Raw genomic sequence first — 24,342 nt, 5'->3', positions numbered from 1 at the left:
CCTTGGATTTGTCCTCTAGTTTCTTTTTTTAAATTTTTTTTTGAGTTAATAGGTTATAATCTTGTGAAATTTCAGTTGTACATTATTGTTTGTCAGTCGTGTTGTAGGTGCACCACTTCACCCTTTGTGCCCACCCCCACCCCACCTTTCCCCTGGTATCCACTAATCTGTTCTCTTTGTCCACATTTTTAAATTCCTCATATGAGTGGAGTCATACAGAGATTGTCCTTCTCTAACTTGCTTATTTCACTTAACATAATTCCCTCAAGTTCCATCGATGTTGTTGCAAATGGGACGATTTTGTTCTGTTTTACGGCTGAGTAATATTCCATTGTATATATACACCACATCTTCTTTATCCAATCATCTTTTTTTTTTTTTTAAAGATTTTTATTTTTTCCTTTTTCTCCCCAAAGCCCCCCAGTACATAGTTGTGTATTCTTCGTTGTGGGTTCTTCTAGTTGTAGCATGTGGGACGCTGCCTCAGCGTGGTCTGATGAGCAGTGCCATGTCCGCGCCCAGGACTCGAACCAACGAAACACTGGGCCGCCTGCAGCGGAGCGCACGAACTTAACCACTCGGCCACGGGGACAGCCCCTTTATCCAATCATCTTTTGATGGGGACTTAGGTTGCTTCCATGTCTTGGCTATCGCAAATAATGCTGCAATGAACATTGGGGTGCATAGGACTTTTGGAATTGCTGACTTCAAGCTCTTTGGGTAGATACCCAGTAGTGGGATAGCTGGGTCGTATGGTAGTTCTATTTTTAATTTTTTGAGGAATCTCCATACTGTTTTCCATAGTGGCTGCACCAGTTTGCATTCCCACCAGCAGTGTATGAGGGTTCCTTTTTCTCCACAACCTCTCCAACATTTGTTACTATTCGTTTTAGATATTTATGTTATTCTAATGGGTGTAAGGTGATATCTTAGTGTAGTTTTGATTTGCATTTCCCTGATGATCGGCGATGATGAACATCTTTTCATGTACCTATTGACCATCCGTATATCTTCTTTGGAGAAATGTCTGTTCATGTCTCCAGCCCACTTTTTGGTCAGGTCGTTTGATTTTTCGTTGTTGAGTTGTGTGAGTTCTTTGTATATTATGGATATTAAGCCTTTGTCAGATATATGACTTGCAAATATTTTTTCCCAGTTAGTGGGTTGTTTTTTTTGTTTCAATACTGTTTTAATTTGCCTTGAAGAAGCTCTTTAGTCTGATGAAGTCCCATTTGTTTATTCTTTCTATTGTTTCCCTTCTCTGAGAAGACATAGTGTCCGAAAAGATCCTTTTAATACTGATATCAAAGAGTGTACTGCCTACGTTTTCTTTTAGGAGGCTTGTGGTTTCAGGTCTCACCTTTAGGTCTTCGATTCATTTTGAGTTTATTTTGGTGAATGGTGAGAAAGAATGGTCAATTTTCATTCTTTACATATGGCTTTCCAGTTTACCAGCACCACTTGTTGAAAAGACTGTCTTTTCTCCATTGTATGCCCTCAGCTCCTTTGTCAATGATAAGCTGTCCATAGATGTGTGGTTTTATTTCTGGGCTTTCAATTCTGTTCCATTGATCTGTGCACCTGTTTTTGTACCAGTACCGTGCTGTTTTGATTGCTGTAGCTTTGTAGTATGTTTTGAAGTAAGGGATTGTGATGCTTCCCGTTTTGTTCTTTTTTCTCAGGATTGCTTTAGCAATTCGGGGTCTTTTGCTGCCCCATATGAATTTTAGGATTCTTTGTTCTAATTCTGTAAAGTATGTCATTGGGGTTCTGATTGGGATAACATTGAATCTGTAGATTGCTTTAGGTAGAATGGCCATTTTAACTATGTTTATTCTTCCAATCCATGTGCATGGAATGTCTTTCCTTCTCTTTATGTCGTCATCCAATTCTTTCAGAAAGGCCTTGTAATTTTCATTGTATAGGTCTTTCACTTCCTTAGTTAAATTCACCCCGAGATATTTTATTCTTTTTGTAGCGATTGTGAATGGTATTGTGTCCTTGAGTTCTTTTTCTGTTAGTTCCTTATTAGAATATAGAAATGCTACTGATTTATGCAAATTGATTTTATACCCTGCAACTTTGCTGTAGTTGTTGATTACTTCTAAGAGTTTTCCAATGGATTCTTTGGGTTTTCTATATATAAGATCATGTCGTCTGCAACAGCGAGAGTTTCACTTCTTCCCTCCCCATTTGGGTTCCTTTTATTCCTTTTTCTTGCCTGATTGCTCTGGCCAGGACCTCCAGTACTATGTTAAATAAGAGTGGTGATAGAGGGCATCCTTGTCTCATTCCTGATTTCAAGGGGATAGCACTCAGTTTTTGCCCATTGAGTATGATGTTGGCTGTGGGTTTGTCATATATGGCCTTTATTATGTTGAGGTAGTTCCCTTCTATGCTCATTTTGTTCAGAGTTTTTATTATAAATGGCTGTTGGATCTTGTCAAATGCCTTCTCTGCATCTATTGAGATGATCATGTGGTTTTTATTCCTCAGTTTGTTGATGTGGTGTATCACGTTGATTGATTTGTGGATGTTGAACCATCACTGTGTCCCTGGTATGAATCCCACTTGATCATGATGTATGATCCTTTTGATGAATTGCTGAATTCTGGTTGCCAAAATTTTGTTTAGAATTTTTCATCTATGTTCATCAGCTATATTGGTCTGTAGTTCTCTTTTTTCATGGTGTCTTTGTCAGGCTTTGGTATCAGCGTGATGTTGGCCTCATAGAATGTGTTAGGAAGTGTTCCATCCTCCCTAATTTTTTGGAATAGCTTGAAAAGGATAGGTATTAAATTCTCTCTGAAAGTTTGGTAGAATTCCCCAGGAAAACCATCTGGTCCTGGGGTTTTATTCTTTGGGATGTTTTTGATTGCTGTTTCAATCACTTTCCTTGTGATTGGTCTGTTCAAATGGTCTGCTTCTTCTTGACTGAGCTTTGGGAGATTGTAGGAGTCCAGGAATTTATCCATGTCCTCTAGGTTATCCATTTTGTTGGCATATAATTTTTCATAGTATTCTCTTATAATCCATTGCATTTCTGCGGAGTTTGTTGTTCTTTCTCCTCTTTCATTTCTGATTTTGTTTATTTGAGCTTTTTCCCTTTTTTTCTTTGTAAGTCTGGCTAGGGGTTTGCCAATTTTATTTATCTTCTCAAAGAACCAGCTCTTTGTTTCATTGATCCTTTCTACTACCTTTTTCGTTTCAATAGCATTTATTTCTCTCCTTCTGCTGACTTTGGGCTTTGTTTGTTCTTCTTTCTCTAATTTGGTTAGGTGTAGTTCAAGATTGCTTATTTGGGATTTTTCTTGTTTGTTAAGATGTGTCTGTATTGCGATGAATTTTCCTCTTAATACAGCTTTTGCTGTATCCCATATGAGTTGGTATGGCATGTTATCATTTTCATTTGTCTCCAGGTATTTTTTGATTTCTTCTTTAATTTCTTTAATGATCCATTGCTTGTTCAGTAGCGTATTGTTTAGTCTCCACATCCTTGTGCCTTTCTCCGCTTTTTTCTTGTAATTAATTTCTAGCCTTATAGCAATATGGTCAGAGAAGATGCTTGTTAATATTTCAATTTTTTTAAATTTGTAGAGGCTTGCCTTTTTTCCCAACATATGGTGTATCCTTGAGAATATTCCATGTGCACTTGAGAAAAATGTGTATTCTGCTGTTTTAGGATGAAGTGATCTATACATGTCTATTAAGTCCAATTGTTTTAGTTTTTCGTTTAGCTCCACTATTTCCTTGTTGACTTTCTGTCTGGATGATCTGTCCATTGATGTGAGTGGGGTGTTGAGGTCCCCTACTATTATTGTATTGTTTTTAACATCTTCCTTTAGGTCAGTTAATAGTTGCTTTATGAACTTTGGTGCTCCTGTGTTGGGTGAAAAGATATTTATAAGCATTATTTCTTCTTGATGAAGTGTCCCTTTGATCATTATATATTGTCCTTCTGTGTCTCTCTTTGCCTGCCTTATTTTGAAATGCGTTTTTTCTGATATAAGTACTGCAACACCTTCTTTCTTTTGCTTGCTATTAGCTTGAAGTATTGTCTTCCACCCCTTCACCCTCAGCCGTTGTTTGTCCTTTGGGCTGAGGTGTGTTTCCTGGAGGCAACAAATTGTTGGATCTTGTTCTTTAATCCATTTTGCCACTCTGTGTCTTTTTATTGGAGACTTCAAACCGTTTACATTGAGGGTGATTATTGATGCATGTGGGCTTAATGCTGTCATTCTCTCGCTCATTATCTGGTTTTCCTGCATTACCTTTGTCTCTCGTTCTGTGTGTTTTAGCCTAACCACTGACTTCGGCAATTTCTTATGCTGGGTTTCTTAGATTTTTCCTTCTTTATGTTTTGTGGCTCTGTTCTGTTTTTTAGTTTAGTGGCTACCCTGAAGTTTGTATTTAGAATCTCGTGTATAATATAGTCTATTCTCTGGTGGTCTCTTACTTGGCCTAGACTGATTTAGTCCCTTTCCTCCTCCCCTCCTAAATTATTATTTTCATCTCTTATTCCAACTCGTGTTATGAGTTTGTAGTTAGAGTGATAAGATAGTCTTTGCTTTAGTGGTTTCCTTACCTTTATCCTAATGCTATAGTTGAATATTTGCAATCCTATTCTGGTTCTATCTATCTGTCTCCCTACTGTGTTGTTTGTGATCCCTTTCTCCCTTTTTTAATTTTTTCAGGTATGAGAGACTTCTTGAGGATTTCTTGTAGTGGAGGACTTTTGGTTACAAATTCCCTTAACTTTTGTTTGTCTGGAAAAGATTTAATTTCTCCCTCATATCTGAAGGGTATTTTTGCTGGATAGAGTATTCTTGGCTAAAGATTTTTATCTTTTAAAGTTTTGAATATGTCACTCCATTCTCTCCTAACTTGTAAGGTTTCTGGAGAGAAATCCACTGAAAGTCTGATAGAAGTTCCTTTGGAGGTTATTTTCTTCTGTCTTGTGTCCTGAGTATTCTTTCTTTGTCTTTCATTTTTGCCATTTTTACTACTATATGCCTTGCAAGGTCTTGTTACATTGACAAATATAGGAGATCTGAAAGCTTCCTCTACACACATTTTTCCCTCAATCCCTAGATTTGCGAAGTTCTCCTCTATAATTTCATTAAGCACACTTTCTGTTCCATTTTCCTTTTCCATGTTCTCAGGAATTCTGATGATTCTTAAATTCATTCTCCTCATTGAATCTGCTATTTCTCTGATATTTTCCTCATTCTTTTTAATCCTTAGTTCTCTTTCTTCCTCTGTCTGGAGCCATTCAGCCTGTCTATCTTCAATTATGCTAATTTGCTCCTCTATGGTGTCTACACAGGCATTCAGGGAATCCGTATTCTGTTTTATCTGGTCCATTGTATTTTTCATCTTTAGTATTTCTGATTGATTATTCTCTATACTTTCAATCTCTTTTGTGAGGTAACTCCAGAACTCATTGACTTGTTTCTCTATCTTTCCCTCTACCTCATTGAGTTTTTCGATGATAGCTACTCTGAACTCATTTTCACTTAGTTTACCTATTTCCAAGTCCTGTGTTTTTATTGTTTTCCTTCTGGTCTGGAGCTTTCATAAAGTGCTGAATGGTGGAGGAGCAGTTTTTGTGCATGATGGTAGTATTCGGTTGCAGTTACAGCCTGTTGCCACTAGATGGGGGTCGAGAGTCATGCGTGCTGAGCTCTCTGCCTTCAGGCAAGATGGCGGCACCCAGCATGGGTTGGGGGTGGAGGGGCACTTTCTCTGGCGCGCTGATCTGGATTCTGATCAGCTCTCGTTCTCTGGTCTCCCGGGGCCTTGGCTTGATGGGGTCCCCACACGTGGAAGCTTTCCCCTGTCAGAAGGTTTCCACTGCACTGGTGGCGGGAGTCCTGGATGATCCCCTGGTCACACGGCCCCTCCCCTGCTCCTTCCCTCACCCAAGGCAGCCATGCCAGTCTCTAGGGGAGGGAGCGAAGTTCTCTCTTACCCCGTTCCAGCTCCTCTGAGGCTGGCTGCAGCCTCTCCATCCACTGTCATCTCGTTTCTGTAGTTTTCTGATGGTCTGGCTTTAGGGTTATTGTCTGAAATTCAGTTTTTCTGATTCTTTGGTTGTAGTTTGGAGGGGAGAGAGTCCCGGGTCAGCTCACCCTGCCATTTTGCTCCACCTCCCCTCCTCTACTTTACTTTTAAATGGCCTTGTTTATGCCATGCCCTCAACCTTAAAGAAGCTTTTCTTTGTGTTTCTCTGGAATTCATATTTATTATTCAAGATACAGGTCAAAAGTGCTCTCTTTAAACTCTAACATCAGAGCTTTTCTCTGTGTTTCTCTGGAATTCATATTTATTATTCAAGATACAGGTCAAAAGTGCTCTCTTTAAATTCTAACATCATATTTTTTCCATTTAACAAACTGTGAATGACCCATTTCAAAATGATTTTTGATGTGTGCCTTGGTATGCCCAGTAAAAATCTGGAGGACTTTAGGACCTAGAGACTCAAGCCAAACAGGAAGTTAGCATGCAACCAAAGCCCTTCAAAGCTTCACTAAAGGAAAGTCAGATGAATGTGGTGCCAACAATGATTTCTTTTGGCTTCAAAGTAGCCACCAGAATGGAAGTCTGGCTATAGCCGTGGAAATTGATCTTTCTTCATTCCATCAACCATCATTTCATGGGAGTGAGATTTGCAAGGGGATTTAGAAGCACATCTGCACTGTGGAGTTGTTGCTGAACTTGTTACTGGGTAAAAGGAGATGTGCACAAAGGAACTAATATTGAAAAACAAATCAATCCACTGCCATGATTATTATCTTAACTTCATGAAAAGATGCAGGAGTGAGTAGAGTTGCCTGGAGCCATGTAGGAGTTAGGGGGGCAGTGTTAGCTTGTTTCTCTTTGTTTTACTTATTTGAAATGAATCTTACTAACCTTAGCCCATGCAAACATCTGAGAGTCTGAAACGTGCAAGGTGCCTTGCGCTATAAATCTGCATATATGTCCATGTCCTGTGTCTGCTACTGAACTCTATGCTTCAAAGTAAGGACTATTGTGTTCCCTAGGCTGTCCTGCATGTGCAAGGTAATTGTTAAATAAATAAATATTGGGGCCCCTCCCTGTCAAATATTAGAAACTAAGGACAAGATACTCAAATAAATCATCTCATTCCTGTTTTCACAGTTAAATTATTTCTAATATTATGTAAGTATTATATAATAATTATTATTACATAATATAAATATCTATTACTACATAGTTCTTAGAGTTCTATGGGGTGGTGCATAACCTAAGCCACATGTAAGAATTACCTGAAGAACTTTAAAAAATGCTGATGTCTGGATCCCATCCCCAGAGATTCTGATTTAGTTGATCAGAGATTCTGATTTGGTTCAGGCTGAGCTCAGTTTTTTTGTTTGTTTGTTTTTTGAAAAGCTTTCCATATGAGTCTAATGTTCAGCCAAAGTTGACACCAATATGGAAGAGCAACAATGGCAAATAGTTCCAGAATAAATAACACAGAATTCAATCCTGTAAACTGTTTATGGTCAAAACCCTGTGGAGAACACAAAGGTAAGTAAAGTCTCAAAAAACTTATAATCTGGGACATGTATTGGTATTATCACCATCATCATCAGTACAAAGAATGTATTGTCTACTATCACTGCATTAGATCTCGAGTTAAAGAGATACAAAGACTTGGTCATTTTGCATCATTTAGTGACTATTTTAAGGCATTGGTTATCATCCACCATACCACACAAACATGCAGTTTCTTCAAAGAAATGGAGGTTAGATAAACCAAAGTATTCACTGAATCCCCCACTAGTAAATTTATGTAAAAAGAGTCAGACAGCCAGCTCTCAGACTCAAAATGTCAAGCTTGTAAAAATAGTATTCTTGGGAGTTATATTTGATCATTTGTTAAATATGGGGATATAAAATATAGAAATCCATGTGTAATGCTTCAAATCCCCAATCTGGTTTAAAAGGTCAGTTAAAGCCTAAAAGGACTTGACATTTTGCCTTTAAAAGTCTGACTTTTGGACTTAAGACTTAACAACATTTCAGCCTAAATGACCCGAAGGATAAATACAAAGCTGGTTTCAATTGAACTATTTAGAAAGCAGGGGATCTTCTAATTTGTAAGATAGCATTCAGAGAGCTTTTTCCATTAAGAACTCAATCGACTGAAAAATGATTTCCTTGGGTATTCCACAATCTTTCAATGCTTGTGTAAATTTTACGCAGGAGGTGGGTGGTGTGCGAGGCTCAAGATATAAAACACCTTGGAACAAAGGAAGAAAACTACCTTTTGAGCCACAGAAAACTGGTGATCACCTGTAAGCAATGAGCATTGTCTCTATTTACCAGTTTCTCCCTCAGGGGAAACACAATTCCTGTACTAGATACGAATTATAGTTTCATTTCTTGAAGTAAGTTCAATGGCTTTTCAAACCATCATTATCATCAATTAATATTTATTGAGTACTCACTGGGTACATATTATAGAAAGGCTGGTAGGGTATTATACAATAAATGTCTTACTGTAAACTATACCTTACGCATTTTTATTTGTTTTCACAAGACCAAGTGACTGTCTCTCTCTTTTGGACGGCTTGTGCTAAAATGTCACTCATCCGAAAGCAACCAACGATTAAAATTGGATTACTAGCAATACTATTATGTGTTGTTTGCTTGTGTGTGTGTGCATGTGTGTGTATGTGTATGTGTATGTAAAGCATAAAACTTAGGTCAAGATTTATTGGGACAATGTTAGTTTTGTTATATTATTTAAAAATGAACTCTACTTTTTACCTCATCAATAAAGTCAGCAAGTATTCTTTTAACATATGAAAATGTAGAGAGAATGAACCAAATATGATGATGAACTATGTCATATGTTTGGAAAATTGCCTTTTGTAACATAAAAATGAAGTTCTTCTGTAGAGTTGAAATTTCTCTTATCTGCAAAGGCCGTTTTCAATTGAGATTTCCATGAGAGTATTTCCAAGGATTATCCAAGTACTGACCAGACTTATTGACATATTTCTGTCTTCCTCCAGGATAGTCCTAGGCTAAATTCCCAAACTGAAGAAACGTTTCTTTCTTGTTACTTAACATTATGTCCCTGTTGGAAGAAGAGTCTCAAGTGATCAGGATCCCAGGTAGCTTGCCCAAATCTCATATAACGTAATAGAATTTTCATATTTTTGTGGACACAATTCTTTTAGTAATTCATCTGATGACACTTTATTGAAAATATACTATATACAAGTCTCTAACTCTGTGGGAACACAAAGATTACTCAAACATCTGTCCTACCTTTAGTGTGGTTTCCTAAATTACTATGCTTTATAATGTCCACGTTATTTTTTTATGTTTAAACTCTATTAATCTGGCAGCCTTTTATATGAAAATACTTGTAGACGTCTATAATCTTCCAAATGTGGAAACTGCTAACTATTAATTTGTAGAAAAGACAAATTGTGGAGACTTGCACTAGCTGATATGAGCCTGTCCTAAGTTTTTGTGTTTAAATGTTACATTTTCAGCTGTACAGTACAATAGGGGTGAGAGTGAAGCTGAAGTGTATTGCACTTTCTCTAGACTCCCGAGAGACAACCAAGAATGGTGCTGTGGAACTCATGGTCCTTTCCATTACCTCATTCAATGGAAATTGAGCTAGACATCTAAGATTGAAGGAAATGCACAGGCTGGTGCCCTTAATGGAAAGCATCATGATTCTAGCTCTCCTTACTGTAACTCAGTAACATGCATAAAGGGACATTAAAGTTCAAATGCTGAGATGGGAGGAAGAGTAACGATGTTTAGAGGTGCTGTGTTCTTATTTCATTCAAGGCTTTGAAGATGCGTGTTGAAGTGTTAAAGGGAAGCACAGGTTGGTAAATAAATCCCTAAGAAAGAAATTGGGCTATAGCACATCAAATTCTATTGTTTTTTAAGATTTTTTTAAACTTTTCCTTCTTCTCTCCAAAGCCCCTTGGTACATAGTTGTATATTTTTAGTTGTGGGTCCTTCTACCTGTGGCATGTGGGACACCACCTCAGCATGGCTTGATGAGTGGTCCTAGGTCTGTGCCCAGGATGTGAACTGGCAAAGCCCTGGACCACTGAAGCAGAGCATGCAAACTTAACCACTCAGCCATGGGGCTGGCCCCTCAAATTCTATTTTTAAGAATAATTATGTCAAAATCAGTCAATTGGTGTAACTGAAATAAAGTCATTTTAACAGAACATTATCACAGGATCAATGTCTCTCACTTTGAAAAAATAACCATTTCTCCTTCACTTTGACACTTATTTTTGATAAATGCCTCAGCTTCACCTCAGTATTAATTTCTCACCTAGGTACTATTATGCTGTGACAACCTTCTATTCCATTGTCATTGTGTCAGGCTATTGAAAAGGATAATAGGTAGATATATTTGGCTTTAGAATGTTAAGAAATAAATGGCATTCTTATTCCTTATTTATTTACAGTATTTCTCAATTTCAGTGTATAGTTCTAGTGATAATTACTAGATTTTTACATTGGTAGAAAACTGAAGCCTATGTTAATAATAGTACAATTTGATATTTATGAATTGTTTTCTTCTACAAATATAGAAATTTAGTAATCATCATTAAGATTACTGTATTAAAATCTGAAAACAACCCATTATCACTAAGTAATCTGGTTCATTATCTCTTAATTAATACAAAGAGATGTTAGGAGCTTGTCTTACAATCATACAGCAATCAGTCAATTTTTGTTATTTGTGGTCTATAGTGTCCATATAATAAAGTTCTCCCCTTCTATTTCTAACAATTTCAACAGAGAACAGTATCAAGACAGTATAAAACAACCCTCAAGTTACTATTTAGTCTGTATCTATAAATTGTTAAAATCAAGTAACTAAATAATTGAGAGATGTGACAACTGTTTTGATGCACAAATAGTTTTGGGGGCATTTTTCTCTTATGTAGCTGAGAAAAATGAGCAGGAATAGCTGTCATTTGAGCTATGCTGTCAAATCTATCCACCTTTTGTAACAACTTAATGAAAAAGAAGTCATACTCATTAGATTTGCAAAAATTTTAAAGTTTAATAATAATAAATGATGGTGAAGATGTGGGGAAATATAAACTCAGATATACTGTTGTTTGGAATTTAAATTTGAGAGACATTTTGGAGAGTAATTTGGCAATGCATAATGTAATTGAAGATATGCCGACGATCGAATATTCTATAGAGGTTAAAATAAATTAACTACATTTACACATTTCAACATTAATATATTTCAAAATAATGTATAGAAAACACATTACCGAAGGATAACTACAATAAAAATGCAATTTAGTTAATTTTTTAAACATGCACAATAATACTATATGTTATTTGTGGATATATATTTTTGAAAACAGCTTGGAATGACGCATACCTGGAATGTTACATCCTAATTTTGGAGTGATAGTTCTTAAGAAGAAGGAGATAATATGTTTGGTGAAGATTAAGAAATTTCAACACTATTTTAATGTTTACGTTTTTTTTAAAGGATGAGGCTCCAAGTGCCACATCCCAAGGAGGGGGTCCATAACTCTGCAGATCAGAAATATGTCTGCTATTTTTTTTTTTTTTTTGCCAGAAAAGATTTTCCCTGAGCTAACATCTGTTGCCAATCTTCCTCTCCTTTTTTTCCCCCTCCCTAAAGCCCCAGTACATGGTTGGATATTATAGATGTAAGTCCTTCTAGTTCTTCTATGTGAGCTGCCACCACCACATGGCTACTGACAGACCAGTGGTGTGGTTCCGTGCCTGGGAACCAAACCGGGGCAGTAGAAGCAGAGTGTGCTGAACTTTAACCTTTAGGCCGTCAGGGTTGGCTCAATGTTTGTTCCTTAAACACAAACAGTTCTCAAGGAAATAAGACAAAATATTAATACTTGCAATTCTTTGTTGTAAGTACATAGATGTTTGTTAAATTACTGTCTGTGTCTTCCTTTATGTTTTAAATTTTTTTTTACTAAAAAGTACCTTACTAGTGAAATGTGCAAGTTGTGTCTTTTTCTATGCATCCACCTCCAGTATGTTCTCTAGGTTAAGTATTTTCATTTGTTCATTCTTTCACTAAACAAAAATTCATTGAAGAACTGTACTCCTCCAAGCACTGGGCTGTATTCTAGATATTCAGTAAAGTAAGATGACTTCAATGATCTTACTGTGTAGTTAATAAGCTATATAAAAATTCTTTACCAGTCTTTAGCATTTTCCTATGCCCAACAATAGTAGCTTCACTTATTTAGGAAATGTACTTTTACTAAAAATATTTTCCTTATTTTGTGTTCCTCTGCTAATTTAATTTGTTGAACTAGAGCTTCGCTAATGACTAGAAGTTGCACTAAAACAAAGTTAGGCTCCATTGTGTCTATAGGGTGCATTTAGGACATTGCTGCCTCAGAACCCTGAATCAGTGGTCCCTAGGCTTCTTTCTGGGTCCATACATCAGAAAAAGTTTCTAAGAATGTTAGCCCCCTAAAAGAGGGTGGGGACCATATATTTTGCTCTAATAATATTACCACTTACGAACACTGTCATTTCATAAAAAAATATTTTAATATAAAAACTATAGCAATATGGTCCTTTAAATGCACTGAGCTTTTTGATAAATTTGCTACATGATTCTTATTTTTTACTCCTTACTGTGAGCCAGTATGAGTTTTATCATGTACTAGCCTTTGAAAACTGCTGCCCTAAATGATCTGCATGCTTCTGACCTTGTGTAACCATACTGAATGTGTGAAATGTTGGAAAATAGACACATTTTCAAAAAACTTCTAGCTGGTTTGAAGGAAACTGTCTCTTCTAACCACCGATAAAATTGCTATAATGCTTGTATGTATGCTTATCAGTGAAGAGAGATGAATTTAAGGTGATCAATTATTTCAAAAGAATATATGCTTCACTAAAAAATTAACATTGATGCTGATAAAAGCACTTTGAATTTGTACCAGGCTTTCATTGTTTTTTTTGGCTGAGGAAGATTTGCCTTGAGCTAACATCCATGCCAATCTTCCTCTATTTTGTATGTGAGTCATCTCCGCAACATGGCCGCCAAAGAGTGGCACAGGTCCACATCCAGGAACCAAACCTGGACCGCCAAAGCAGAGTAAGCTGAACTTATCCACTCGGGCACAGGGCTGACCCCAGGCTTTCATTATTTTCAAGATGCCTATACATTATCTCAGCCAGCCATGGTGGTCTAGTGGTTAAGATTCGGCACTCTCAACACTGCAGCCCAGGTTTGTTTCCTGGTCAGGGAGTCACACCACCTGTCTGTTGGTTGTTATAATGTGGCAGATGCATGTTACTGTGATGCTGAAAGCTGTGCACCAGTATTTCAAATACCAGCAGGGTCAACCATAGTGGACAGGTTTCAGCGGAGCTTCCAGACTAAGACAGATGAGGAATAAGAAGCTGGCCACCTACTTTTGAAAATTTGGCCATGGAAACCCTCTGAATAGCAGCATAGCATTGTCTGATGTAGCACCAGAAGGTGAGAGGATGGTGCAAAAAGACAAGCCAGGGTTTCGTTCTGCTGTACACAGTTTACTAGGAGTCAAAATTGACTCAACAGTGCTAACAACAATAATACATTCTCTCTCTTTAATGTACAGTGCTGATAATAAAGCCAAGGAAGAAAAGAGAAGAACAAGTGAAATCCTCATTAGGGGTGAGATTCCATGTGCCTAGTATCTGCACTGAGCTGTATTCAGAATCCAAGAACCAGAAGAAACTTAAAAAAAATTATTCCAATATTTACTTACATCTGCTTAAAGTCATTATATATAATACATATCAAAATCATAGAAACATTTCTCAAAACTACCTTCTCTTCCTCCCCAATTCTCCTATATCTTGTAGCTGATCTTTGGTGTCACCTGGGAATCTCTTGTCAATTTCTCTCACACACCTTGCCATAGTTGTCTCTCTCCCTACACTAGCTCTTTCATATGTATGGCAACTTAGCTGCCCAGAATTCTTCAAAATTTCCTTTCTTCTTTCCAATGATCTAGATCCTTCTCAATGAGGAAAGTGAGGACCAGACCCAGCAATCTAGAATCCTTTCCCCTTTTCGTTTTTCTCTCTATTTTTCTACCTCTTTCCCCATTGTCATGATTCGGCATCACAAAATGCCTGAGAAGCTAATGTACAGCATGGTGATTATAGTTAATAATACTGTATTATATTATATTCTATATAATTTGTATTATATATTTTTTAAAAACTCAAAAGCCTGAGAATCAGTCCCAAAATTCTCCTTAGAGAAAAGGGTAACCTGAGATGTTGAATAGCAGAAGACGAAATTTTCTGTAACTGGGATTGGGAGGGAGAAAAATTGGGGAAGGCTGACAGCATGTTAGTAAATGTTGCTTAGATCATAAAAGAGACGAGAGCAATAAAACAAAAGAAAACAGAAAAAAGACATCGGTAGTTTAGGGCGTATGGTTATCAAGGCAGAACATCAGCTCGCCCTGACAGGAGAGTGACTCTATTGCACCTGGATGGATGCTCCTCTGATACACGTGCATAAAATCCTTCAGTGTCATGGCCCAGTAGATAGGCTCATTCCCAGCAGAAAGATTTGGCCCATTGTAATCAAAGGATGGAAACATTCTCCCACCCCAATTGAATCAGACCTTCAGTTAGGAAAATTACAGCGCTCTCTTTGACATGTCACTGTTTGCATCTTATTCTACAGGTGATAAAAACACACATGGAAAGCTGTGGGCTGTGCATAATTAATACACAGAGCAACAATGCAGGTAGACTCTTTATTCTCAAGCTTATTGGGGTCATGGGTCCATTTAAAAGTCTGATGGAAGGCTGTGGAATTTCAGGGACATAACAGACCACAGATACAGGATAAGGATTTGTTTCAGAATCTCATTATTTCCAATCTGACAGAAAAGGCACATATTGCCAAGACTTTTATCCCTCCTAGGGTTCCACTGCCTCATACACACATGAGAAAGTGGGGCTGGTCCCTTCAAATACCAATGTTTAATGACTAGGAGCTTAACAGCTAGTTTTTTATTCTTCAAAATTAATATAACCACAAAGATGCAGATAAACGGAAATAACTCTAAAGCTAGTTATAATCCTAAATGCAAATGATGCAAACAATGTTAAGCAGAGGGAAAAGCATTTCAAAAACCTTTAGCGAAAAAGTGACAGAAATATAATATGTAAGATTTTTTTGGTCAAATGTCTTTGTAAAGCGCCTTGCACTAAAGCAGCCCCCAAGTCTTCCCCCTGTTCCTTCTAGACGTGGTGGGTCGGGACGCCGTGAGGCGCCTCTTCCAGATGCATTGCGTTGTAAAGCACTTACTCTCAAGAACTTTTTGAAGTTCAGCTGGTACTACTTTACTCATTGACTCATGTTTAGATTAGAGTAACAAATGATCAAGCTGAAACTCATTCTGAAACAAAATTCCTTTCCCCCCCACAATATAGTACATAAACTGAGCTGCAGCCTTTGCATTTTTCGCCATCTGGCCCACAGTGTGAGATGATATTAGTAGCATGTCAGGGAATTTTTTCCCCTTCTCCTTTCAAAAAAAAAGAGGAAAACGAAAAAAATCCTAATCTATAGTATGAAGAGTATTAAATGAAACATCTGCCTCGCTGAATGAGGAGATGAACTTTGCAGACTGCAAGCTGCTGGCGTTTGTCAAGTACATGTTTACATTGCTGACTGCTGTAAATTTTCAAGATGGTGACATGAAATTGACTTACTAAAATATCTTATTCAAATCTCTTAAAACACATGTTTCGTTTTATTTTTTTTTTTGTCTTTTTCTCCCTTTAATGTCTTTCTTCTTGATGAAAGACGTTGCTGATCGAGACAGTGAAAGGTTGCTGAGATTCTAGTCAAGCTGTAGGCACTGAGTAGTTAAAGAAAAATTACATAATAAAATTTACCAAGAGCTAGCATGAACCTCTGGTTAATGTAGAACTAGAATTCTAGACGCTAAAAGATACCAATAAAAGAGGCAGAGAATTTAGGCAAATACTATGACAAAAGAGCCAAGATGATGCTTCAAATATTTTTAAAGGAAAGATGGTTAAAAAAAATACTATCTGCTTGATGGATGACCATAAACTCCACTAAATTCAGTCCTAGTCCATGAATAAAGATCAAAGGGAGAATATTTCTCAAAATCTTCCTAAAGTATTATCACTTTGGACAAAATATTTCATAGTTAGGGATTTGAGCTTCATTGAGGAGAGGACGAAGTTTCAAGTTTCTTTCTTTCTTAAGTGTAAATACTCCATTTTCTCTGTCAACTCTAATGTCAACACACACCAGAAACAAAGTCTTTTTTCCAACTTGTGCAATATACACAACCCAGAAATGTTTATCCAGTTATCCCTCCAGAAAAGCCAGTGAACATACATTACTCTTGAAAAATGAGCTCTAGAGAAGAAATTTAAGGCAAAATTTTAATACCATAAATCGAAGTATATCCATACTCATTCCACTCTCTACCCCTGAATATAGAGACCTGCCAACTTATTTCCAATGAAATATAATTCTCTGCAGAAGAGTGTTTTTTTAAATCAGATGTACATTTATCCAGGATCCGCTGCTGCCATATTATTCCTGCATTGCCTTCTGGACAAGGAGGAGTGGGTCTCATTTCTACTGCCCCAAATTGTCTCCTTTCTTCTTTCCTTCTTTCCTGTCTTCCTTTCTTCTTTCACAAAACACAATCCTAGTCTGATACAGAGAAGTAAGCAGGCAAATACAATGCAGAGAAATATGGGCTGCAATGAGACAATTATAGGACACTGTGGGAGTCCATAGAAAGGGAATTTAATCTAGATATGAAGGTCAGAGAAGGCATCTAGGACTAAGCATATCTAAACAGGGACCTAAGAGACAAATGAGTTAGTCAGTAAAGGAGTGGAGTGGAAGAGCACAGGTTCCAGGAGAAGGTTTAATTTGAAGGAACAGAGTCCAGAAAGAGCATGGGTCGTCGAGAGACCTGCAAGCAGTTCAGTGCAATTTCAGCATTTAAAATAAACAGAAGAATTTCAAGAGATAAGTTTAGAAAGCCACCTAACGGTAGGTTGAGAGACCAAGACAAGCTGTGCCTTCTGGAGTTTGAGCTTGTCCTGAGGGCAGTTAAAAGCCATTAAAAGTTAACCTGGAGGATTTTCACTTTTGAAAATGCCCTTAAGTGGCTCTTCCCAGGGGCGAATATATTAGGAAATAAGATGCAAGACCTAGAAGTGGTGAAAACATCCAGGATGCTATTTTAGTAGTTCAAATGGGAAGAGATGTGGACACAAAGTTGGAAGTGGTCTGGGTGGAGGGAGAGGGGCCAGATTTCAGCCACCTATAGGGACAACATTTATAGGAATGATTTGATGATTGGTACATAAGGAAAATGGAGGAAACAAAGATTCTGAGACATTCTTGTCTTGTTGCTATTTCCATGTCATTGCTACTTACTTCTTCCTTGAGTAGTGAATAACCTCTTGATGCTTCTGAGGGGCACATCAGAAGCAAGATTTCACTTCCTGCAAAAGACTTCCTGCAATGAAAATGAAGACTATGGCCAAACTCATTTAGACTAAAGTCCTAATAAACACCAAGCTCCAGGTACCCTTCCCACTTTCACTTCCCTTTCAGGTCCATATCAAATGCCATCCAGGATTCTGCCATTCAGAGCTGATCACTCTCTCAACCTCATACCTATAATTTCTGGCCTGCACTTGGATTATTTATTTATATTTAATTTGGCCGTTGTGGCATGTCTGCATTTCCCACAAGATTGAGAAGCCTCTGAGAGCAGAGACACTGTCCTTATATCTCCAGTCTCTACCAAGCTCCTAGCACAGTGATTTGCACATGATGGGTACTCAGCACATGTTCCCTGAATCGAATTTTTCATTTCCCCTCAGACCACATTTCCACAGCTGTTTTCAGAAGCAGCTTGCTCTTTGCCTTGTTTTTCTATCCAGGAAGCTAAGAAGCAGAGAATTAAAATTCAGGACTCTGATGGATGTGATGTTGCCTAAGACAACAGCAGGAGCAGTGTAAATTGCAAATAAATTAAGGGATTTCATCCAAAGGTTTGATTTCTTATATTCTTGAAAAGTGATACTAGCAAACATGAATCTAGAAGCAATAAAAGAAATAAGAGGTACAAATTATTTCCCAATGATCACTATATGCTTTCCTTTTTAAGATTTTGGTTTGGTATTTATGTTTCTTCTGTTCCAAGAAAGAATAGGAAGCTGCTACTTAAAATAGTGGTTTAGTCTCTTCATATGTGTGTAAATGCATTAAAACACTGTGTCCCTCCAACAGAGGAGATCTGAGAGAGAGAGTGGCCAAGCAGATTGCTACACCTTTCAGTTAACCTGTTGCCAGCTCATAAAAAATATACGTTTTTCTTCACTTAACCAGTAACTCATAGAGCTAGAAAATACCTTAAAGGTAGCCAAAACATCCAGTGTTTTCCAGTAGTATTCCACAGTGTCCTAGGGTTTCAAGAGAGTTGGCCCATGGGTCTTCAGAGGGAAGGGCGAGCTGCGATTGACAGGAAGACTGTGGGCCCCCAACTCCCTCTTCAGCTAGAATATTAATCTTATTTCTCATTAATACTAATACTAAGCTTTACTATCTCATATTTTTGTTCCTTCAAAAAAGGAATTTTGGGGCCAGCCCTGATGGCCTAGAGGTTAAAGTTTGGCACTCTCACCACTTTTGTGGCCTAGGTTTGTTTCCCAGTCACGGAAGCAGACCATTCGTCTGTCTGTTGCGGCGCTGTGGCGGTGGATCACATAGCTGAACTAGGACTTACAACTAGGATAAACAACCATGTACTGGTGCTCTAGGGAGAAAAAGAAAGAGGAAGAACAGCAACAGATGTTAGCTCAGGGAGAAACTTTCTCTGCAAAAAAATAAAAACGGATTTGGAGACGATAAAATCCAGACCTAAACAGAAACCAACCCTCTCATTTATAGATGAGATGCTGAGGTATAGAGAGGATAATGCAGCTAAGCATCATGTTAAGAGTCTATAGCAGAAAGACCTGAATTCTAATCCCAGCACTACTGCTTGCCAGGCAAGTGCTCTAGAAAAGTTAGTTCACATCTTGGAACTTCGGTTTCCTTATCTGTAAAATGGGTTTCTGAAACCCATTTTGATTTGATGAAGGAATTCAAAAGGAGCATTTACCATAGTGACTGGTATATGACAAATGTTCAGGAAATATATATATTGGTAGTAGTGGTAGTAGCAGCAACAGAAACCTTCGCTAGAACTTTCTACATCTTTCTACTCTGCCCTCGTGTTTTTTTTCTATGTGCCTCAACAAACAGACAAACAAAATCCTCTGCATTATAGCTTATCCAAAGGAAAAATAAAGTTAAGAAGTTTATTTCAGGGAAAGTGATGCTTTTCATTTTCTTCTCAGGATATGTATGCATTTTAGAATAGGCAAAGAAAGGGGCTTGGCAGTGGGGACATAAAATATATGACAGTCCTCTAAGGAACAAATGTCTTGAAGTAATGTGCAATGACGTGGGTGACAGATATAAATGCATTACTCTGAAAAAACTGCTAGCTTATATCACAGTTGTTATCGCAATGTTAGTCTTTTAATAAGAACATATATTTTGGTCTCCAGGAAAACAGATTTTACATTAAATAAAATAAAACTTGTTAAAAAATGGTTAAGGAAATACAGAGGGCCTTTGTTTGTCTTTAACTTGCTTCTTAAAGTAGTTCCATACAATTGGTTCATCACTGAACATTCTTCGCACAGGATTACAACTTCACTTAACATTTGGTGAAAATGAGTTTGGTTTTTAGGAAGAGGAATTTTAAAAGATTTAGAAACTCAAAGTTTATGCTTCATTCTCTTCGGGATAGTATGACTTCTGTTCACTTTAATAAGAAGTGCCTAATGTTACTTACAAAAGTGGATTGATTTTGTTATATAGGCATAGAATCCGTCAGCAATCTGATGGAGAAATATTTATTTTACTCCATCTTTTCAAGGCTTAGTTATATGTTTTGTATATTGTATTAAAAAAGAGAAAAGTTTAAACAAACTGCTTTGATACTTTGAATGAATGAAATATATTTAATTTTTCATTCTCCCAAGGAGGAAAAAGATCCACAAATTTGTTGAGTTTATATACAGTTATGAATAAAATTGGTATAATTAAGCTTTAATCATATAATTGAGTTTTAATTGGTATAATTAATTTGTTTTTACACAAATTTGAAAATTTTTTTATGAGGCACCAAAACTATATTTTAAGAGTATTGTTTTCAAAGGTTTTAATGGGGGCAATGCTTGGCATATAAAATTTATTACCCTCGGTAGAAATTTAAGGTGAAAAGTAAAGATAGACAGTTCCATGTTTCTTCACATGATCATTTGCTTTCTGACATTGTTTTGCCGCTTCTACAAACGATTCAAGGTGTCAATAAAACGAGGACCTGTTTTAACGTTAATTCTGAATTCAAGTGTGGCCTTCATTTCCTGACTTGGTCACTTCAGCTGCAAGATGGGATTATTGTCAAGTCTGATGATTTGAGTCATAAATAACAAAAAGTTACTTTCAAAGCTTAATCCAGCTCAACTATGATAACCACACATGATGAAATTTTGTGTTTGGTAGGAAATTTCAGGGAAAATTAAGCTGTTTTTATAAAATAATTATCAAATACAACATTTATGCATTCAACAAATATTTATCCAGGATCAAGTATGACAAAGTGCTGTTCAGCCTCTGTGGATATAGCAGTGGACTAAATAGACAAAGATTCTCAAACATTCTGGTGGCAATAAGAGAAAGTGAATAATATAATAGCTGTCAGTGATAAGAACTCTGAGGAAAAATAAATCAGAGATAGAGAAGTGGCAAATCCTCAACTTGGGCCCAAAATGAATTCGAGATGAATAAAGCAATTATGTTTTGCAACTAAAGAACTGTAAAAGAAAACCTATAAAATCCAAGTAAATATTTTTTGATTTTTGAATGTGTAGCGTCTTTACAAGTACAAAAGCAAATAAAAAGCCCACAAGTGAAAAGATCAGCCCTACTAGACTACACAAACATTAACAACTTCTATCCACTAAGCAAATCAATAAAACTAAGAGGCAAATGGAGAAATGGGAAATATTTGCCACCATTATGAAAATTGATAAGCCAGTATTAAAATATGAAAAACACAAATCAGTGAGAAAAATCTTCAATATAACATATAACAACTGAAGTAAATATGTGACAAAAACTAACTTCCTAATATTGAAGATATACAAGTTAAAATAACTTCAAATACAGAAAAAAATTTAAAAGTACACACTTCTGGCAAGGCTGCAGAGAGATTGGCACTTTTATACATGCTGGAAGTGTATCAGTGTCTCAGTCTGATAAATAAAAGTGGTATATGTTAAGAAGCCCAAACAAGCTCATTCTCTTTGGCCCAGCAAGGCCATGTAAGGAGTGCTGGTGATATAAGAAGATCACCATGAAAATACAGGGAGAAACAAGCCAAAATATAGAAGTATTCATCCCTGGATTGTAGGATTCTTGGAAATTTTAATTATCTTCTTTATATCTTTTTGTTATTTTTCAATACTTCTTACAAAGAGCATTTTATTATCAGGAAGAACAATAAAAAAAGTAAGAAGGAAAAGCAAAAGAGGTGAAGGAAGAATAAAAGATAGTTACAAGGAGAATTTTCTTGACTGGTATTTGCTTTTACACTGAAACTGCTTTCATTTTCTTCACAAATCAGAGACAGACTCATTATGAGAAAAATAATAAAATTCCTGAAAAAAGTAAGACTCGGCCAAGAAATCATACTTTGAAAAGTAATTAACAGACCAAAGATCACAGCGATTTCCCTTGAGCTAACTTTGTAGATTACTCCCGAGAGCAGAGTTATACATCACAGAAGAGTCATTCTGAAGAAAGCTAATGAGGGAAATCTCTCTGTAGGATTTTAGCTCTGTTTTTCTTACTGTTTAGACTTGAAAGTGTTTGGAAAGATATTCAAGCAGCTCCCCTTGCATTCAGGTTCTAGAGACCTAGGAAAATCAGATATTTGTTAATGTATGTATGTGTTGTTGATGGTGATATGCTGATTTCTTATTCTGATTTTAAAAGACCCGACCTGAATTCTCGAGTGCTAGCCTTAGGACACTTGCTAGCACATCTTAGATCTTTTGTAGGGTGAGTGAGTGTTCTGGATTTCCTGACTGACACTTCATGTAAGCAGGCCAGCTGGCAGCAAAGCCCTTTGAATTGGTTCCTCTCAGGATTTTAGGGGATGGCGCGAAATGAAGAATGTTCTGCCTGTTTGCTTGTTCTTCATCACGCGGAAGACAGCTTTTTTTGTTTAGTTTGGCTACCACCACTCTGATAACACAGAAACGCTCTGAATGTGCCAAGAATATATATAACTTTCAACTAAAGTATTGATTAGGTTTGTGTTGAGCTTAAACTACAATGCAAAAATGAATAAAGAGAAATTCTGATCTAACGTACTAATGTACTTAAATCAAGACTTCTGTTCTAACAGCTAAAAATTTTTTTAAAGGTTTCAATAGAGAATTGCCTTAATACTTATTAATATAATATACTTAGTGAAACATATTCTTGTACTATTAAACAATGAAACTTTTATGGAAATATATTCTGTACCACAGAACCTTTCAGCATGCTAAAATGTCTCCTTGTATGCAGAGAACTGAGGATCACTACTGCATCATGTGTTTGATATTTTCAAGTCTATACTTGTGGTGCCTACACTGGAAAGGATCCCTAGTCATAGAAGAAGACTTTCCATTCCAACCTGGCCTCTAGTTGGAAGCTTCAGAGGAGGTCAAAGATGATGCGGGGTCTGCGAGCCGAAGAGTCGAAAGAAAGATTTCTTGGACGCTCAAGGTCTGGCAGTAGTGCTCTTTTATTTAGAGAATAGTATGGAATAGCGTGGGGACAGGACCCATGGGCGGTAAAGAGCTGCTGCCGCTGCTGCATGGGGACAGGACCCATGGGCAGTCAGAGCTCCTGCTGCTGCCCTGAGTTGAGGGTTAGGGCTAAATTTATAAGGCATGGGTATGTGACTTATTTTTACTGGAAAAAAGAAAAGATGATGTAAAAAGTCATTAAATGATTTCAGTGCAGATGGGGTCTGGTTATTGTGTGGTCGTATAACTTTAGATACAAATCTGGTCATATAGATCGGCATGTATGTGAGGATGCCCTGGGCTTCTCTCCCTGGGGCGGTCCTAATTCATACCATAAAAATCCACCGGGTCATATAGTTCGGCATGTAGGCCAGGTCACCTTGGGCTTCTCTAGCTGGGGCAGCCTTAATCCACATCAAAAGATACTGATCTGAATGCTATTTATTTAGAAACTCTTCCCATAACTAGTTTAACTATTGAGATTATTCTTATGATTGCCTTTGTGGGGGACTGGAATTGGCCACCCCAAGATATGTCTCTTTGGCGTGAGGATTATTTTGGGCTGGTTACTTTTAAAAACTGCAGATGGGAAGGAGGCTCAGGAGTAGAAGTACTTACCTTTTGTTAAGAGACATTTACATTGTAAAGGAAATCTCCATCTGTAAAAGTGTCTCCCTCTCTGTACCAGGAAGGAGGGATGACCTTATCTCTAGAAATTCTTATCAATGTGGAAGACAAGGACTTAAATCTGCATAATAATACTCTTGTTTACTGTATTTGTCTGATAACCTCCTGTAACTGACTCCCCCCACCCCTAACATCCTCCTTTGTCGTTAGCTGAAGATGATATTTAAGGAGGTGGCTTCAGCCATTTTGGCAAGTTGCTCAGGTTGCCTGAGCCTCTCCCGTGTATATATGTTATAAAGCTTTGTTTGATTTTCTCCTCTTATTCTGTCTCATGTGAATTTAATTTGTTCTCTGGCCAGAAGAACCCAGAGCAGGTAGAGGAAATGTCTTCCTTCCCTACACCTCAGTTTAGGAAAAATTAAAATTTCAACTTCTGGATCCCCTTCAAGTTAATCAGGGAAATTAGTGATGAGGAGTAAACTGATCTACTGTGTGCAAACTTTTTAAATTAAGGATTTTGGATCAGACTTTCCTTTCGTCACTGCCACTTCATGCCCATTATTTCTTCTTTAGATCATTCACATTTCTAATTCAATTTTACTGATTTTCACAAGGTTCACAGCAGTAACTTCTAGTATTCGTCTGACACATGTTTGTTCTTCAAGGTAAAAGCTTTTGTCTGTTTTGCTCACAACTGAATTCTTAGCGCCTAGAACAGTGAGTACCTGG

The 24,342-nt window shown here is 37.2% G+C and overlaps 1 long non-coding RNA gene across 1 annotated transcript in view; it reads left to right on the top strand.

Annotated features, from left to right (window-relative positions):
• The window catches only part of LOC138915408 (uncharacterized), an 80,461-nt gene extending 56,526 nt beyond the window's left edge, over positions 1 to 23,935 (top strand). The window contains exons 3-5 of the long non-coding RNA XR_011421320.1: positions 7,414 to 7,551; positions 9,045 to 9,146; positions 22,763 to 23,935. This is a non-coding gene — a long non-coding RNA (uncharacterized lncRNA). The remainder of the gene's footprint in view (positions 1 to 7,413; positions 7,552 to 9,044; positions 9,147 to 22,762) is intronic.
• The last annotated feature ends 407 nt before the right edge of the window (positions 23,936 to 24,342 follow it).

This window comes from Equus caballus, chromosome 9, assembly GCF_041296265.1.
Source record: "Equus caballus isolate H_3958 breed thoroughbred chromosome 9, TB-T2T, whole genome shotgun sequence".
In the NCBI taxonomy this organism is placed as follows: Eukaryota; Metazoa; Chordata; class Mammalia; order Perissodactyla; family Equidae; genus Equus; species Equus caballus.
This window is presented reverse-complemented; position numbering and strand designations above follow the sequence as displayed.